General features: G+C 38.6%; 38 non-coding genes across 38 annotated transcripts; all 38 read right to left on the bottom strand.

Moving 5' to 3' along the window:
• Positions 1–31: 31 nt before the first annotated feature.
• Positions 32–104, bottom strand: TRNAK-UUU (transfer RNA lysine (anticodon UUU)). The gene has a single exon. It is a non-coding gene; the product is annotated as a tRNA-Lys (tRNA).
• A 107-nt stretch (positions 105–211) lies between these two features.
• On the bottom strand, positions 212–284 carry TRNAK-UUU (transfer RNA lysine (anticodon UUU)). Its single transcript has one exon. It is a non-coding gene; the product is annotated as a tRNA-Lys (tRNA).
• A 107-nt stretch (positions 285–391) lies between these two features.
• TRNAK-UUU (transfer RNA lysine (anticodon UUU)) lies at positions 392–464 on the bottom strand. The gene has a single exon. It is a non-coding gene; the product is annotated as a tRNA-Lys (tRNA).
• Positions 465–571: 107 nt separating this feature from the next.
• On the bottom strand, positions 572–644 carry TRNAK-UUU (transfer RNA lysine (anticodon UUU)). Its single transcript has one exon. It is a non-coding gene; the product is annotated as a tRNA-Lys (tRNA).
• A 107-nt stretch (positions 645–751) lies between these two features.
• On the bottom strand, positions 752–824 carry TRNAK-UUU (transfer RNA lysine (anticodon UUU)). The gene has a single exon. It is a non-coding gene; the product is annotated as a tRNA-Lys (tRNA).
• A 463-nt stretch (positions 825–1,287) lies between these two features.
• TRNAK-UUU (transfer RNA lysine (anticodon UUU)) lies at positions 1,288–1,360 on the bottom strand. The gene has a single exon. It is a non-coding gene; the product is annotated as a tRNA-Lys (tRNA).
• An 825-nt stretch (positions 1,361–2,185) lies between these two features.
• On the bottom strand, positions 2,186–2,258 carry TRNAK-UUU (transfer RNA lysine (anticodon UUU)). The gene has a single exon. It is a non-coding gene; the product is annotated as a tRNA-Lys (tRNA).
• Positions 2,259–2,365: 107 nt separating this feature from the next.
• On the bottom strand, positions 2,366–2,438 carry TRNAK-UUU (transfer RNA lysine (anticodon UUU)). The gene has a single exon. It is a non-coding gene; the product is annotated as a tRNA-Lys (tRNA).
• A 107-nt stretch (positions 2,439–2,545) lies between these two features.
• Positions 2,546–2,618, bottom strand: TRNAK-UUU (transfer RNA lysine (anticodon UUU)). Its single transcript has one exon. It is a non-coding gene; the product is annotated as a tRNA-Lys (tRNA).
• A 1,269-nt stretch (positions 2,619–3,887) lies between these two features.
• TRNAK-UUU (transfer RNA lysine (anticodon UUU)) lies at positions 3,888–3,960 on the bottom strand. The gene has a single exon. It is a non-coding gene; the product is annotated as a tRNA-Lys (tRNA).
• A 287-nt stretch (positions 3,961–4,247) lies between these two features.
• Positions 4,248–4,320, bottom strand: TRNAK-UUU (transfer RNA lysine (anticodon UUU)). Its single transcript has one exon. It is a non-coding gene; the product is annotated as a tRNA-Lys (tRNA).
• Positions 4,321–4,605: 285 nt separating this feature from the next.
• On the bottom strand, positions 4,606–4,678 carry TRNAK-UUU (transfer RNA lysine (anticodon UUU)). Its single transcript has one exon. It is a non-coding gene; the product is annotated as a tRNA-Lys (tRNA).
• Positions 4,679–4,785: 107 nt separating this feature from the next.
• TRNAK-UUU (transfer RNA lysine (anticodon UUU)) lies at positions 4,786–4,858 on the bottom strand. Its single transcript has one exon. It is a non-coding gene; the product is annotated as a tRNA-Lys (tRNA).
• A 107-nt stretch (positions 4,859–4,965) lies between these two features.
• TRNAK-UUU (transfer RNA lysine (anticodon UUU)) lies at positions 4,966–5,038 on the bottom strand. Its single transcript has one exon. It is a non-coding gene; the product is annotated as a tRNA-Lys (tRNA).
• Positions 5,039–6,307: 1,269 nt separating this feature from the next.
• Positions 6,308–6,380, bottom strand: TRNAK-UUU (transfer RNA lysine (anticodon UUU)). The gene has a single exon. It is a non-coding gene; the product is annotated as a tRNA-Lys (tRNA).
• An 825-nt stretch (positions 6,381–7,205) lies between these two features.
• Positions 7,206–7,278, bottom strand: TRNAK-UUU (transfer RNA lysine (anticodon UUU)). Its single transcript has one exon. It is a non-coding gene; the product is annotated as a tRNA-Lys (tRNA).
• A 107-nt stretch (positions 7,279–7,385) lies between these two features.
• TRNAK-UUU (transfer RNA lysine (anticodon UUU)) lies at positions 7,386–7,458 on the bottom strand. Its single transcript has one exon. It is a non-coding gene; the product is annotated as a tRNA-Lys (tRNA).
• Positions 7,459–7,565: 107 nt separating this feature from the next.
• Positions 7,566–7,638, bottom strand: TRNAK-UUU (transfer RNA lysine (anticodon UUU)). Its single transcript has one exon. It is a non-coding gene; the product is annotated as a tRNA-Lys (tRNA).
• A 107-nt stretch (positions 7,639–7,745) lies between these two features.
• On the bottom strand, positions 7,746–7,818 carry TRNAK-UUU (transfer RNA lysine (anticodon UUU)). The gene has a single exon. It is a non-coding gene; the product is annotated as a tRNA-Lys (tRNA).
• Positions 7,819–8,283: 465 nt separating this feature from the next.
• Positions 8,284–8,356, bottom strand: TRNAK-UUU (transfer RNA lysine (anticodon UUU)). Its single transcript has one exon. It is a non-coding gene; the product is annotated as a tRNA-Lys (tRNA).
• Positions 8,357–8,463: 107 nt separating this feature from the next.
• On the bottom strand, positions 8,464–8,536 carry TRNAK-UUU (transfer RNA lysine (anticodon UUU)). The gene has a single exon. It is a non-coding gene; the product is annotated as a tRNA-Lys (tRNA).
• Positions 8,537–8,643: 107 nt separating this feature from the next.
• Positions 8,644–8,716, bottom strand: TRNAK-UUU (transfer RNA lysine (anticodon UUU)). Its single transcript has one exon. It is a non-coding gene; the product is annotated as a tRNA-Lys (tRNA).
• Positions 8,717–8,823: 107 nt separating this feature from the next.
• On the bottom strand, positions 8,824–8,896 carry TRNAK-UUU (transfer RNA lysine (anticodon UUU)). The gene has a single exon. It is a non-coding gene; the product is annotated as a tRNA-Lys (tRNA).
• Positions 8,897–9,363: 467 nt separating this feature from the next.
• TRNAK-UUU (transfer RNA lysine (anticodon UUU)) lies at positions 9,364–9,436 on the bottom strand. The gene has a single exon. It is a non-coding gene; the product is annotated as a tRNA-Lys (tRNA).
• A 107-nt stretch (positions 9,437–9,543) lies between these two features.
• Positions 9,544–9,616, bottom strand: TRNAK-UUU (transfer RNA lysine (anticodon UUU)). Its single transcript has one exon. It is a non-coding gene; the product is annotated as a tRNA-Lys (tRNA).
• A 467-nt stretch (positions 9,617–10,083) lies between these two features.
• On the bottom strand, positions 10,084–10,156 carry TRNAK-UUU (transfer RNA lysine (anticodon UUU)). The gene has a single exon. It is a non-coding gene; the product is annotated as a tRNA-Lys (tRNA).
• A 467-nt stretch (positions 10,157–10,623) lies between these two features.
• TRNAK-UUU (transfer RNA lysine (anticodon UUU)) lies at positions 10,624–10,696 on the bottom strand. Its single transcript has one exon. It is a non-coding gene; the product is annotated as a tRNA-Lys (tRNA).
• A 467-nt stretch (positions 10,697–11,163) lies between these two features.
• Positions 11,164–11,236, bottom strand: TRNAK-UUU (transfer RNA lysine (anticodon UUU)). Its single transcript has one exon. It is a non-coding gene; the product is annotated as a tRNA-Lys (tRNA).
• A 107-nt stretch (positions 11,237–11,343) lies between these two features.
• Positions 11,344–11,416, bottom strand: TRNAK-UUU (transfer RNA lysine (anticodon UUU)). Its single transcript has one exon. It is a non-coding gene; the product is annotated as a tRNA-Lys (tRNA).
• A 107-nt stretch (positions 11,417–11,523) lies between these two features.
• On the bottom strand, positions 11,524–11,596 carry TRNAK-UUU (transfer RNA lysine (anticodon UUU)). Its single transcript has one exon. It is a non-coding gene; the product is annotated as a tRNA-Lys (tRNA).
• A 107-nt stretch (positions 11,597–11,703) lies between these two features.
• On the bottom strand, positions 11,704–11,776 carry TRNAK-UUU (transfer RNA lysine (anticodon UUU)). Its single transcript has one exon. It is a non-coding gene; the product is annotated as a tRNA-Lys (tRNA).
• Positions 11,777–12,064: 288 nt separating this feature from the next.
• TRNAK-UUU (transfer RNA lysine (anticodon UUU)) lies at positions 12,065–12,137 on the bottom strand. The gene has a single exon. It is a non-coding gene; the product is annotated as a tRNA-Lys (tRNA).
• Positions 12,138–12,424: 287 nt separating this feature from the next.
• On the bottom strand, positions 12,425–12,497 carry TRNAK-UUU (transfer RNA lysine (anticodon UUU)). Its single transcript has one exon. It is a non-coding gene; the product is annotated as a tRNA-Lys (tRNA).
• A 107-nt stretch (positions 12,498–12,604) lies between these two features.
• Positions 12,605–12,677, bottom strand: TRNAK-UUU (transfer RNA lysine (anticodon UUU)). The gene has a single exon. It is a non-coding gene; the product is annotated as a tRNA-Lys (tRNA).
• A 285-nt stretch (positions 12,678–12,962) lies between these two features.
• On the bottom strand, positions 12,963–13,035 carry TRNAK-UUU (transfer RNA lysine (anticodon UUU)). Its single transcript has one exon. It is a non-coding gene; the product is annotated as a tRNA-Lys (tRNA).
• A 287-nt stretch (positions 13,036–13,322) lies between these two features.
• TRNAK-UUU (transfer RNA lysine (anticodon UUU)) lies at positions 13,323–13,395 on the bottom strand. The gene has a single exon. It is a non-coding gene; the product is annotated as a tRNA-Lys (tRNA).
• Positions 13,396–13,502: 107 nt separating this feature from the next.
• On the bottom strand, positions 13,503–13,575 carry TRNAK-UUU (transfer RNA lysine (anticodon UUU)). Its single transcript has one exon. It is a non-coding gene; the product is annotated as a tRNA-Lys (tRNA).
• A 285-nt stretch (positions 13,576–13,860) lies between these two features.
• TRNAK-UUU (transfer RNA lysine (anticodon UUU)) lies at positions 13,861–13,933 on the bottom strand. The gene has a single exon. It is a non-coding gene; the product is annotated as a tRNA-Lys (tRNA).
• Positions 13,934–13,991: the final 58 nt, after the last annotated feature.

Here is a 13,991-nt window from a genome sequence, read left to right as displayed (position 1 = left end):
TAAATTATTGATGATTCTTCAAAAACAGAATGGCCCGAACAGGTACTCGAACCCTGGACCGTTAGGTTAAAAGCCTAACGCTCTACCGACTGAGCTATCCGGGCTCAAGCGAGGTGAACTCACGTAATAATTGGAATTAGAATTTACATAAATTTATTGAAAGTGAAATGATCTGAAGTTTAAATTATTGACGATTCTTTAAAAACAGAGTCGCCCGAACAGGGACTCGAACCCTGGACCGTTAGGTTAAAGGCCTAACGCTTTACCGACTGAGCTATCCGGGCTGAAACGAAATGAACTCCCGTAATAATTGGGATTAGAATTTCAATAATTTTACTGGAAATTAAATGATCTGAAGTTTAAATTATTGATGATTCTTCAAAAACACAGTCGCCCGAACAGGGACTCGAACCCTGGACCGTTAGGTTAAAAGCCTAACGCTCTACCGACTGAGCTATCCGGGCTCAAGCGAGGTGAACTCCCGTAATAATTGGAATAAGAATTTCAATAATTTTACTGGAAATTAAATGATCTGAAGTTTAAATTATTGATGATTCTTCAAAAACAGAATGGCCCGAACAGGTACTCGAACCCTGGACCGTTAGGTTAAAAACCTAACGCTCTACCGACTGAGCTATCCGGGCTCAAGCGAGGTGAACTCACGTAATAATTGGAATTAGAATTTACATAAATTTATTGAAAGTGAAATGATCTGAAGTTTAAATTATTGACGATTCTTTAAAAACAGAGTCGCCCGAACAGGGACTCGAACCCTGGACCGTTAGGTTAAAAGCTTAACGCTCTACCGACTGAGCTATCCGGGCTGAAACGAAATGAACTCCCGTAATAATTGTGATTAGAATTTCAATAATTTTACTGGAAATTAAATGATCTGAAGTTTAAATTATTGATGATTCTTCAAAAACACAGTCGCCCGAACAAGGAGTCGAACCCTGGACCGTGGTTTGAAGCCTAACGCTCTACCGACTGAGCTATCCGAGCTGAAACGAAATGAACTCCCGTAATAATTGGGATTAGAATTTCAATAATTTTACTGGAAATTAAATGATCTGAAGTTTAAATTATTGATGATTCTTCAAAAACACAGTCGCCCGAACAAGGAGTCGAACCCTGGACCGTGGTTTGAAGCCTAACGCTCTACCGACTGAGCTATCCGAGCTGAAACGAATTGAACTCCCGTAATAATTGGGATTAGAATTTCAATAATTTTACTGGAAATTAAATAATCTGAAGTTTAAATTATTGATGATTCTTCAAAAACACAGTCGCCCGAACAGGGACTCGAACCCTGGACCGTTAGGTTAAAAGCCTAACGCTCTACCGACTGAGCTACCCGAGCTCAAGCGAGGTGAACTCCCGTAATAATTGGAATAAGAATTTCAATAATTTTACTGGAAATTAAATGATCTGAAGTTTAAATTATTGATGATTCTTCAAAAACAGAATGGCCCGAACAGGTACTCGAACCCTGGACCGTTAGGTTAAAAGCCTAACGCTCTACCGACTGAGCTATCCTGTCTCAAACGAAGTTAAATCCCGTAATAATTGGAATTAGAGTTTACATAAATTTATTGATAGTGAAATGATCTGAAGTTTAAATTATTGATGATTCTTCAAAAACAGAATGGCCCGAACAGGTACTCGAACCCTGGACCGTTAGTTTAAAAGCCTAACGCTCTACCGACTGAGCTATCCGGGCTCAAGCGTGGTGAACTCACGTAATAATTGGAATTAGAATTTACATAAATTTATTGAAAGTGAAATGATCTGAAGTTTAAATTATTGACGATTCTTTAAAAACAGAGTCGCCCGAACAGACACTCGAACCCTGGACCGTTAGGTTAAAAGCCTAACGCTCTACCGACTGAGCTATCCGGGCTGAAACGAAATGAACTCCAGTAATAATTGGGATTAGAATTTCAATAATTTTACTGGAAATCAAATGATCTGAAGTTTAAATTATTGATGATTCTTCAAAAACACAGTCGCCCGAACAAGGAGTCGAACCCTGGACCGTGGTTTGAAGCCTAACGCTCTACCGACTGAGCGATCCGAGCTGATACGAAATGAACTCCCGTAATAATTGGGATTAGAATTTCAATAATTTTACTGGAAATTAAATGATCTGAAGTTTAAATTATTGATGATTCTTCAAAAACACAGTCGCCCGAACAGGGACTCGAACCCTGGACCGTTAGGTTAAAAGTCTAACGCTCTACCGACTGAGCTATCCGGGCTCAAGCGAGGTGAACTCCCGTAATAATTGGAATAAGAATTTCAATAATTTTTCTCGAAATTAAATGATCTGAAGTTTAAATTATTGATGATTCTTCAAAAACAGAATGGCCCGAACAGGTACTCGAACCCTGGACCGTTAGGTTAAAAGCCTAACGCTCTACCGACTGAGCTATCCGGGCTCAAGCGAGGTGAACTCACGTAATAATTGGAATTAGAATTTACATAAATTTATTGAAAGTGAAATGATCTGAAGTTTAAATTATTGACGATTCTTTAAAAACAGAGTCGCCCGAACAGGGACTCGAACCCTGGACCGTTAGGTTAAAAGCTTAACGCTCTACCGACTGAGCTATCCGGGCTGAAACGAAATGAACTCCCGTAATAAATGGGATTAGAATTTCAAAAATTTTACTGGAAATTAAACGATCTGAAGTTTAAATTATTGATGATTCTTCAAAAACACAGTCGCCTGAACAAGGAGTCGAACCATGGACCGTGGTTTGAATCCTAAAGGCCCGTTCGCAAAGGCGCTTTTAGCGCAAGCTGATTGCTGATAGAACAGAGTGCAGTTCCAGCTTGCAATTTACTCGATAAGCGTCTGCTTTACGCCATCAGCTTCAGTTTCAGCGAATTCGTTCACAGAAACGCTGGTTTGGTCGCACTGATTTCTGAATCTAATCACTGGCGTCAAAAATATAGAGGACGGACACAGGGAGCCCAGTTAAAACTTCAAATTCCTTTCATGACAAATAGAATTTTATAGGAGAAAAACTGTGTTTTTATAGGCAAATATTGGAATAAAAATGATTTTATATAGCTTTATTTAGGCCTAAATCATGTAGAAAAATCTCATAAGAAAAAATACTATACTTTGATAAGAGGAACCTAAATAAAATATAATTTAAATCTGAGCAAGCAAAGAAAGCTCCGCAATTTCGGTGTCTAGTCAAATGTGATCGCGTAAAAGAGTTAAATATTGATAAATTTGATGCTACATCATAGGAAAACTTCGACATAGTCAAAAATATCGGATATTTTAGATTCTTTCATGAAATTATAGGATAATATAGGGCATGATCAAAAATATAAGATTTAAATCAGAATTGTGAGAAGATAGAAATCGATTTTAAGTTTTGCTTTTATTGTTGAAAAGGAAAAAGAGCTAAACCAAAATTATCAATATATTTCGCTATCTGTACAGCTTTTAAAGCCTTTTCGGCTTATTTTTTATTTTAGAGACATGTCACTCGCATAAGCACGAAAAGTTCGCTTCTGTAAATTTTAGCAGACGACAAAAAATAACGCTGATCAGCTATATATCTAGCAGCGATAGATCGAGGCTGACTCCGACAATCAGCCGCTGCTACCAGCGTACGCCCGTATGAAGCCCGCCTAAGCTCTTTTGAGAACAGTCATGGAAGACGCCGAGAGCGAACTCCGCCTACTCTCTCAGCAATCAGCATGCGCTAAAAGCGCCTTTGCGAACGGGCCTTAACGCTCTACCGACTGAGCTATCCGAGCTGAAACGAAATGAACTCCCGTAATAATTGGGATTAGAATTTCAATAATTTTACTGGAAATTAAATGATCTGAAGTTTAAATTATTGATGATTCTTCAAAAACACAGTCGCCCGAACAGGGACTCGAACCCTGGACCGTTAGGTTAAAAGCCTAACGCTCTACCGACTGAGCTACCCGAGCTCAAGCGAGGTGAACTCCCGTAATAATTGGAATAAGAATTTCAATAATTTTACTGGAAATTAAATGATCTGAAGTTTAAATTATTGATGATTCTTCAAAAACAGAATGGCCCGAACAGGTACTCGAACCCTGGACCGTTAGTTTAAAAGCCTAACGCTCTACCGACTGAGCTATCCGGGCTCAAGCGTGGTGAACTCACGTAATAATTGGAATTAGAATTTACATAAATTTATTGAAAGTGAAATGATCTGAAGTTTAAATTATTGACGATTCTTTAAAAACAGTGTCGCCCGAACAGGGACTCGAACCCTGGACCGTTAGGTTAAAAGCCTAACGCTCTACCGACTGAGCTATCCGGGCTGAAACGAAATGAACTCCAGTAATAATTGGGATTAGAATTTCAATAATTTTACTGGAAATCAAATGATCTGAAGTTTAAATTATTGATGATTCTTCAAAAACACAGTCGCCCGAACAAGGAGTCGAACCCTGGACCGTGGTTTGAAGCCTAACGCTCTACCGACTGAGCGATCCGAGCTGATACGAAATGAACTCCCGTAATAATTGGGATTAGAATTTCAATAATTTTACTGGAAATTAAATGATCTGAAGTTTAAATTATTGATGATTCTTCAAAAACACAGTCGCCCGAACAGGGACTCGAACCCTGGACCGTTAGGTTAAAAGTCTAACGCTCTACCGACTGAGCTATCCGGGCTCAAGCGAGGTGAACTCCCGTAATAATTGGAATAAGAATTTCAATAATTTTTCTCGAAATTAAATGATCTGAAGTTTAAATTATTGATGATTCTTCAAAAACAGAATGGCCCGAACAGGTACTCGAACCCTGGACCGTTAGGTTAAAAGCCTAACGCTCTACCGACTGAGCTATCCGGGCTCAAGCGAGGTGAACTCACGTAATAATTGGAATTAGAATTTACATAAATTTATTGAAAGTGAAATGATCTGAAGTTTAAATTATTGACGATTCTTTAAAAACAGAGTCGCCCGAACAGGGACTCGAACCCTGGACCGTTAGGTTAAAAGCTTAACGCTCTACCGACTGAGCTATCCGGGCTGAAACGAAATGAACTCCCGTAATAAATGGGATTAGAATTTCAAAAATTTTACTGGAAATTAAACGATCTGAAGTTTAAATTATTGATGATTCTTCAAAAACACAGTCGCCTGAACAAGGAGTCGAACCATGGACCGTGGTTTGAATCCCAAAGGCCCGTTCGCAAAGGCGCTTTTAGCGCAAGCTGATTGCTGATAGAACAGAGTGCAGTTCCAGCTTGCAATTTACTCGATAAGCGTCTGCTTTACGCCATCAGCTTCAGTTTCAGCGAATTCGTTCACAGAAACGCTGGTTTGGTCGCACTGATTTCTGAATCTAATCACTGGCGTCAAAAATATAGAGGACGGACACAGGGAGCCCAGTTAAAACTTCAAATTCCTTTCATGACAAATAGAATTTTATAGGAGAAAAACTGTGTTTTTATAGGCAAATATTGGAATAAAAATGATTTTATATAGCTTTATTTAGGCCTAAATCATGTAGAAAAATCTCATAAGAAAAAATACTATACTTTGATAAGAGGAACCTAAATAAAATATAATTTAAATCTGAGCAAGCAAAGAAAGCTCCGCAATTTCGGTGTCTAGTCAAATGTGATCGCGTAAAAGAGTTAAATATTGATAAATTTGATGCTACATCATAGGAAAACTTCGACATAGTCAAAAATATCGGATATTTTAGATTCTTTCATGAAATTATAGGATAATATAGGGCATGACCAAAAATATAAGATTTAAATCAGAATTGTGAGAAGATAGAAATCGATTTTAAGTTTTGCTTTTATTGTTGAAAAGGAAAAAGAGCTAAACCAAAATTATCAATATATTTCGCTATCTGTACAGCTTTTAAAGCCTTTTCGGCTTATTTTTTATTTTAGAGACATGTCACTCGCATAAGCACGAAAAGTTCGCTTCTGTAAATTTTAGCAGACGACAAAAAATAACGCTGATCAGCTATATATCTAGCAGCGATAGATCGAGGCTGACTCCGACAATCAGCCGCTGCTACCAGCGTACGCCCGTATGAAGCCCGCCTAAGCTCTTTTGAGAACAGTCATGGAAGACGCCGAGAGCGAACTCCGCCTACTCTCTCAGCAATCAGCATGCGCTAAAAGCGCCTTTGCGAACGGGCCTTAACGCTCTACCGACTGAGCTATCCGAGCTGAAACGAAATGAACTCCCGTAATAATTGGGATTAGAATTTCAATAATTTTACTTTAAATTAAATGATCTGAAGTTTAAATTATTGATGATTCTTCAAAAACACAGTCGCCCGAACAGGGACTAGAACCCTGGACCGTTAGGTTAAAAGCCTAACGCTCTACCGACTGAGCTATCCGGGCTCAAGCGAGGTGAACTCCCGTAATAATTGGAATAAGAATTTCAATAATTTTACTGAAAATTAAATGATCTGAAGTTTAAATTATTGATGATTCTTCAAAAACAGAATGGCCCGAACAGGTACTCGAAACCTGGACCGTTAGGTTAAAAGCCTAACGCTCTACCGACTGAGCTATCCTGTCTCAAACGAAGTTAAATCCCGTAATAATTGGAATTAGAGTTTACATAAATTTATTGAAAGTGAAATGATCTGAAGTTTAAATTATTGATGATTCTTCAAAAACAGAATGGCCCGAACAGGTACTCTAACCCTGGACCGTTAGGTTAAAAGCCTAACGCTCTACCGACTGAGCTATCCGGGCTGAAACGAAATGAACTCCCGTAATAATTGGGATTAGAATTTCAATAATTTTACTGGAAATTAAATGATCTGAAGTTTAAATTATTGATGATTCTTCAAAAACACAGTCGCCCGAACAAGGAGTCGAACCCTGGACCGTGGTTTGAAGCCTAACGCTCTGCCGACTGAGCTATCCGAGCTGAAACTAAATGAACTCCCGTAATAATTGGGATTAGAATTTCAATAATTTTACTGGAAATTAAATGATCTGAAGTTTAAATTATTGATGATTCTTCAAAAACACAGTCGCCCGAACAGGGACTCGAACCCTGGACCGTTAGGTTAAAAGCCTAACGCTCTACCGACTGAGCTATCCTGTCTCAAACGAAGTTAAATCCCGTAATAATTGGAATTAGAATTTACATAAATTTATTGAAAGTGAAAAAATCTGAAGTTTAAATTATTGATGATTCTTCAAAAACAGAATGGCCCGAACAGGTACTCGAACCCTGGACCGTTAGGTTAAAAGCCTAACGCTCTACCGACTGAGCTATCCGGGCTCGAGCGAGGTGAACTCACGTAATAATTGGAATTAGAATTTACATAAATTTATTGAAAGTGAAATGATCTGAAGTTTAAATTATGGACGATTCTTTAAAAACAGAGTCGCCCGAACAGGGACTCGAACCCTGGACCGTTAGGTTAAAAGCCTAACGCTCTACCGACTGAGCTATCCGGGCTGAAACGAAATGAACTCCCGTAATAAATGGGATTAGAATTTCAATAATTTTACTGGAAATTAAATGATCTGAAGTTTAAATTATTGATGATTCTTCAAAAACCCAGTCGCCTGAACAAGGAGTCGAACCCTGGACCGTTAGGTTAAAAGCCTAACGCTCTACCGACTGAGCTATCCGGGCTCAAGCGTGGTGAACTCACGTAATAATTGGAATTAGAATTTACATAAATTTATTGAAAGTGAAATGATCTGAAGTTTAAATTATTGACGATTCTTTAAAAACAGAGTCGCCCGAACAGGGACTCGAACCCTGGACCGTTAGGTTAAAAGCCTAACGCTCTACCGACTGAGCTATCCGGGCTGAAACGAATTGAACTCCCGTAATAATTGGGATTAGAATTTCAATAATTTTACTGGAAATTAAATGATCTGAAGTTTAAATTATTGATGATTCTTCAAAAACACAGTCGCCCGAACAAGGAGTCGAACCCTGGACCGTGGTTTGAAGCCTAACGCTCTGCCGACTGAGCTATCCGAGCTGAAACGAAATGAACTCCCGTAATAATTGGGATTAGAATTTCAATAATTTTACTGGAAATTAAATGATCTGAAGTTTAAATTATTGATGATTCTTCAAAAACACAGTCGCCCGAACAGGGACTCGAACCCTGGACCGTTAGGTTAAAAGCCTAACGCTCTACCGACTGAGCTATCCTGTCTCAAACGAAGTTAAATCCCGTAATAATTGGAATTAGAATTTACATAAATTTATTGAAAGTGAAATGATCTGAAGTTTAAATTATTGATGATTCTTCAAAAACAGAATGGCCCGAACAGGTACTCGAACCCTGGACCGTTAGGTTAAAAGCCTAACGCTCTACCGACTGAGCTATCCGGGCTCAAGCGAGGTGAACTCACGTAATAATTGGAATTAGAATTTACATAAATTTATTGAAAGTGAAATGATCTGAAGTTTAAATTATGGACGATTCTTTAAAAACAGAGTCGCCCGAACAGGGACTCGAACCCTGGACCGTTAGGTTAAAAGCCTAACGCTCTACCGACTGAGCTATCCGGGCTAAAACGAAATGAACTCCCGTAATAATTGGGATTAGAATTTCAATAATTTTACTGGAAATTAAATGATCTGAAGTTTAAATTATTGATGATTCTTTAAAAACACAGTCGCCCGAACAGGGACTCGAACCTTGGACCGTTAGGTTAAAAGCCTAACGCTCTACCGACTGAGCTATCCGAGCCGAAACGAAATGAACTCCCTTAATAATTGGGATTAGAATTTCAATAATTTTACTGGAAATTAAATGATCTGAAGTTTAAATTATTGATGACTCTTCAAAAACACAGTCGCCCGAACAGGGACTCGAACCCTGGACCGTTAGGTTAAAAGCCTAACGCTCTACCGACGGAGCTATCCGGGCTCAAGCCAGGTGAACTCCCGTAATAATAGGGATAAGAATTTCAATAATTTTACTGGAAATTAAATGATCTTAAGTTTAAATTTTTGATGATTTTTCAAAAACAGAGTCGCCCGAACAGGGACTCGAACCCTGGACCGTTAGGTTAAAAGCCTAACGCTCCACCGACTGAGCTATCCTGTCTCAAACGAAGTTAAATCCCGTAATAATTGGAATTAGAATTTACATAAATTTATTGAAAGTGAAATGATCTGAAGTTTAAATTATTGATGATTCTTCAAAAACATTATGGCCCGAACAGGTACTCTAACCCTGGACCGTTAAGTTAAAAGCCTAACGCTCTACCGACTGAGCTATCCGGGCTCAAGCGAGGTGAACTCACGTAATAATTGGAATTAGAATTTACATAAATTTATTGAAAGTGAAATGATCTGAAGTTCAAATTATTGACGATTCTTTAAAAACAGAGTCGCCCGAACAGGGACTCGAACCCTGGACCGTTAGGTTAAAAGCCTAACGCTCTACCGACTGAGCTATCCGGGCTAAAACGAAATGAACTCCCGTAATAATTGGGATTAGAATTTCAATAATTTTACTGGAAATTAAATGATCTGAAGTTTAAATTATTGATGATTCTTCAAAAACACATTCGCCCGAACAGGGACTCGAACCCTGGACCGTTAGGTTAAAAGCCTAACGCTCTACCGACTGAGCTATCCGGGCTCAAGCGAGGTGAACTCCCGTAATAATTGGAATAAGAATTTCAATAATTTTACTGGAAATTAAATGATCTGAAGTTTAAATTATTGATGATTCTTCAAAAACAGAATGGCCCGAACAGGTACTCGAACCCTAGACCGTTAGGTTAAAAGCCTAACGCTCTACCGACTGAGCTATCCGGGCTCAAGCGAGGTGAACTCACGTAATAATTGGAATTAGAATTTACATAAATTTATTGAAAGTGAAATGATCTGAAGTTTAAATTATTGACGATTCTTTAAAAACAGAGTCTCCCGAACAGGGACTCGAACCCTGGACCGTTTGGTTAAATGCCTAACGCTCTACCGACTGAGCTATCCGAGCTGAAACGAAATGAACTCCCTTAATAATTGGGATTAGAATTTCAATAATTTTACTGGAAATTAAATGATCTGAAGTTTAAATTATTGATGACTCTTCAAAAACACAGTCGCCCGAACAGGGACTCGAACCCTGGACCGTTATGTTAAAAGCCTAACGCTCTACCGACTGAGCTATCCGGGCTCAAGCCAGTTGAACTCCCGTAATAATTGGGATAAGAATTTCAATAATTTTACTGGAAATTAAATGATCTTAAGTTTAAATTTTTGATGATTCTTCAAAAACAGAGTCGCCCGAACAGGGACTCGAACCCTGGACCGTTAGTTTAAAAGCCTAACGCTCTACCGACTGAGCTATCCTGTCTCAAACGAAGTTAAACCCCGTAATAATTGGAATTAGAATTTACATAAATTTATTGAAAGTGAAATGATCTGAAGTTTAAATTATTGATGATTCTTCAAAAACATTATGGCCCGAACAGGTACTCTAACCCTGGACCGTTAAGTTAAAAGCCTAACGCTCTACCGACTGAGTTATCCGGGCTCAAGCGAGGTGAACTCACGTAATAATTGGAATTAGAATTTACATAAATTTATTCAAAGTGAAATGATCTGAAGTTTAAATTATTGACGATTCTTTAAAAACAGAGTCGCCCGAACAGGGACTCGAACCCTGGACCGTTAGGTTAAAAGCCTAACGCTCTACCGACTGAGCTATCCGGGCTAAAACGAAATGAACTCCCGTAATAATTGGGATTAGAATTTCAATAATTTTACTGGAAATTGAATGATCTGAAGTTTAAATTATTGATGATTCTTCAAAAACACAGTCGCCCGAACAAGGAGTCGAACCCTGGACCGTTAGGTTAAAAGCCTAACGCTCTACCGACTGAGCTATCCTGTCTCAAACGAAGTTAAATCCCGTAATAATTGGAATTAGAATTTACATAAATTTATTGAAAGTGAAATGATCTGAAGTTTAAATTATTGATGATTCTTCAAAAACATTATGGCCCGAACAGGTACTCTAACCCTGGACCGTTAAGTTAAAAGCCTAACGCTCTACCGACTGAGTTATCCGGGCTCAAGCGAGGTGAACTCACGTAATAATTGGAATTAGAATTTACATAAATTTATTCAAAGTGAAATGATCTGAAGTTTAAATTATTGACGATTCTTTAAAAACAGAGTCGCCCGAACAGGGACTCGAAACCTGGACCGTTAGGTTAAAAGCCTAACGCTCTACCGACTGAGCTATCCGGGCTAAAACGAAATGAACTCCCGTAATAATTGGGATTAGAATTTCAATAATTTTACTGGAAATTAAATGATCTGAAGTTTAAATTATTGATGACTCTTCAAAAACACAGTCGCCCGAACAGGGACTCGAACCCTGGACCGTTAGGTTAAAAGCCTAACGCTCTACCGACTGAGCTATCCGGGCTCAAGCCAGGTGAACTCCCGTAATAAATGGGATAAGAATTTCAATAATTTTACTGGAAATTAAATGATCTTAAGTTAAAATTTTTGATGATTCTTCAAAAACAGAGTCGCCCGAACAGGGACTCGAACCCTGGACCGTTAGGTTAAAAGCCTAACGCTCTACCGACTGAGCTATCCGGGCTCAAGCGAGGTGAACTCACGTAATAATTGGAATTAGAATTTACATAAATTTATTGAAAGTGTAATGATCTGAAGTTTAAATTATTGACGATTCTTTAAAAACAGAGTCGCCCGAACAGGGACTCGAACCCTGGACCGTTAGGTTAAAAGCCTAACGCTCTACCGACTGAGCTATCCGGGCTAAAACGAAATGAACTCCCGTAATAATTGGGATTAGAATTTCAATAATTTTACTGGAAATTAAATGATCTGAAGTTTAAATTATTGATGATTCTTCAAAAACATAGTCGCCCGAACAGGGACTCGAACCTTGGACCGTTAGGTTAAAAGCCTGTACGCTCTACCGACTGAGCTATCCGAGCTGAAACGAAATGAACTCCCTTAATAATTGGGATTAGAATTTCAATAATTTTACTGGAAATTAAATGATCTGAAGTTTAAATTATTGTTGACTCTTCAAAAACACAGTCGCCCGAACAGGGACTCGAACCCTGGACCGTTAGGTTAAAAGCCTAACGCTCTACCGACTGAGCTATCCGGCCTCAAGCCAGGTGAACTCCCGTAATAATTGGGATAAGAATTTCAATAATTTTACTGGAAATTAAATGATCTTAAGTTTAAATTTTTGATGATTTTTCAAAAACAGAGTCGCCCGAACAGGGACTTGAACCCTGGACCGTTAGGTTAAAAGCCTAACGCTCTACCGACTGAGCTATCCTGTCTCAAACGAAGTTAAATCCCGTAATAATTGGAATAAGAATTTCAATAATTTTACTGGAAATTAAATGATCTGAAGTTTAAATTATTGATGATTCTTCAAAAACAGAATGGCCCGAACAGGTACTCGAACCCTGGACCGTTAGGTTAAAAGCCTAACGCTCTACCGACTGAGCTATCCGGGCTCAAGCGAGGTGAACTCACGTAATAATTGGAATTAGAATTTACATAAATTTATTGAAAGTGTAATGATCTGAATTTTAAATTATTGACGATTCTTTAAAAACAGAGTCGCCCGAACAGGGACTCGAACCCTGGACCGTTAGGTTAAAAGCTTAACGCTCTACCGACTGAGCTATCCGGGTTGAAACGAAATGAACTCCCGTAATAATTGGGATTAGAATTTCAATAATTTTACTGGAAATTAAATGATCTGAAGTTTAAATTATTGATGATTCTTCAAAAACACAGTCGCCCGAACAAGGAGTCGAACCCTGGACCGTGGTTTGAAGCCTAACGCTCTACCGACTGAGCTATCCGGGCTGAAACGAAATGAACTCCCTTAATAATTGGGATTAGAATTTCAATAATTTTACTGGAAATTAAATGATCTGAAGTTTAAATTATTGATGATTCTTCAAAAACACATTCGCCCGAACAGGGACTCGAACCCTGGACCGTTAGGTTAAAAGCCTAACGCTCTACCGACTGAGCTATCCGGGCTAAAACGAAATGAACTCCCGTAATAATTGGGATTAGAATTTCAATAATTTTACTGGAAATTAAATGATCTGAAGTTTAAATTATTGATGATTCTTCAAAAACATAGTCGCCCGAACAGGGACTCGAACCCTGGACCGTTAGGTTAAAAGCCTAACGCTCTACCGACTGAGCTATCCTGTCTCAAACGAAGTTAAATCCCGTAATAATTGGAATAAGAATTTCAATAATTTTACTGGAAATTAAATGATCTGAAGTTTAAATTATTGATGATTCTTCAAAAACAGAATGGCCCGAACAGGTACTCGAACCCTGGACCGTTAGGTTAAAAGCCTAACGCTCTACCGACTGAGCTATCCGGGCTCAAGCGAGGTGAACTCACGTAATAATTGGAATTAGAATTTACATAAATTTATTGAAAGTGTAATGATCTGAATTTTAAATTATTGACGATTCTTTAAAAACAGAGTCGCCCGAACAGGGACTCGAACCCTGGACCGTTAGGTTAAAAGCTTAACGCTCTACCGACTGAGCTATCCGGGTTGAAACGAAATGAACTCCCGTAATAATTGGGATTAGAATTTCAATAATTTTACTGGAAATTAAATGATCTGATGTTTAAATTATTGATGATTCTTCAAAAACACAGTCGCCCGAACAAGGAGTCGAACCCTGGACCGTGGTTTGAAGCCTAACGCTCTACCGACTGAGCTATCCGGGCTGAAACGAAATGAACTCCCTTAATAATTGGGATTAGAATTTCAATAATTTTACTGGAAATTAAATGATCTGAAGTTTAAATTATTGATGATTCTTCAAAAACACATTCGCCCGAACAGGGACTCGAACCCTGGACCGTTAGGTTAAAAGCCTAACGCTCTACCGACTGAGCTATCCGGGCTAAAACGAAATGAACTCCCGTAATAATTGGGATTAGAATTTCAATAATTTTACTGGAA

Source organism: Phalangium opilio, unplaced genomic scaffold (assembly GCF_054372755.1).
Source record: "Phalangium opilio isolate 3A_F unplaced genomic scaffold, DU_Popi_V2 ptg001170l_1, whole genome shotgun sequence".
Taxonomy (NCBI): Eukaryota; Metazoa; Arthropoda; class Arachnida; order Opiliones; family Phalangiidae; genus Phalangium; species Phalangium opilio.
This window is presented reverse-complemented; position numbering and strand designations above follow the sequence as displayed.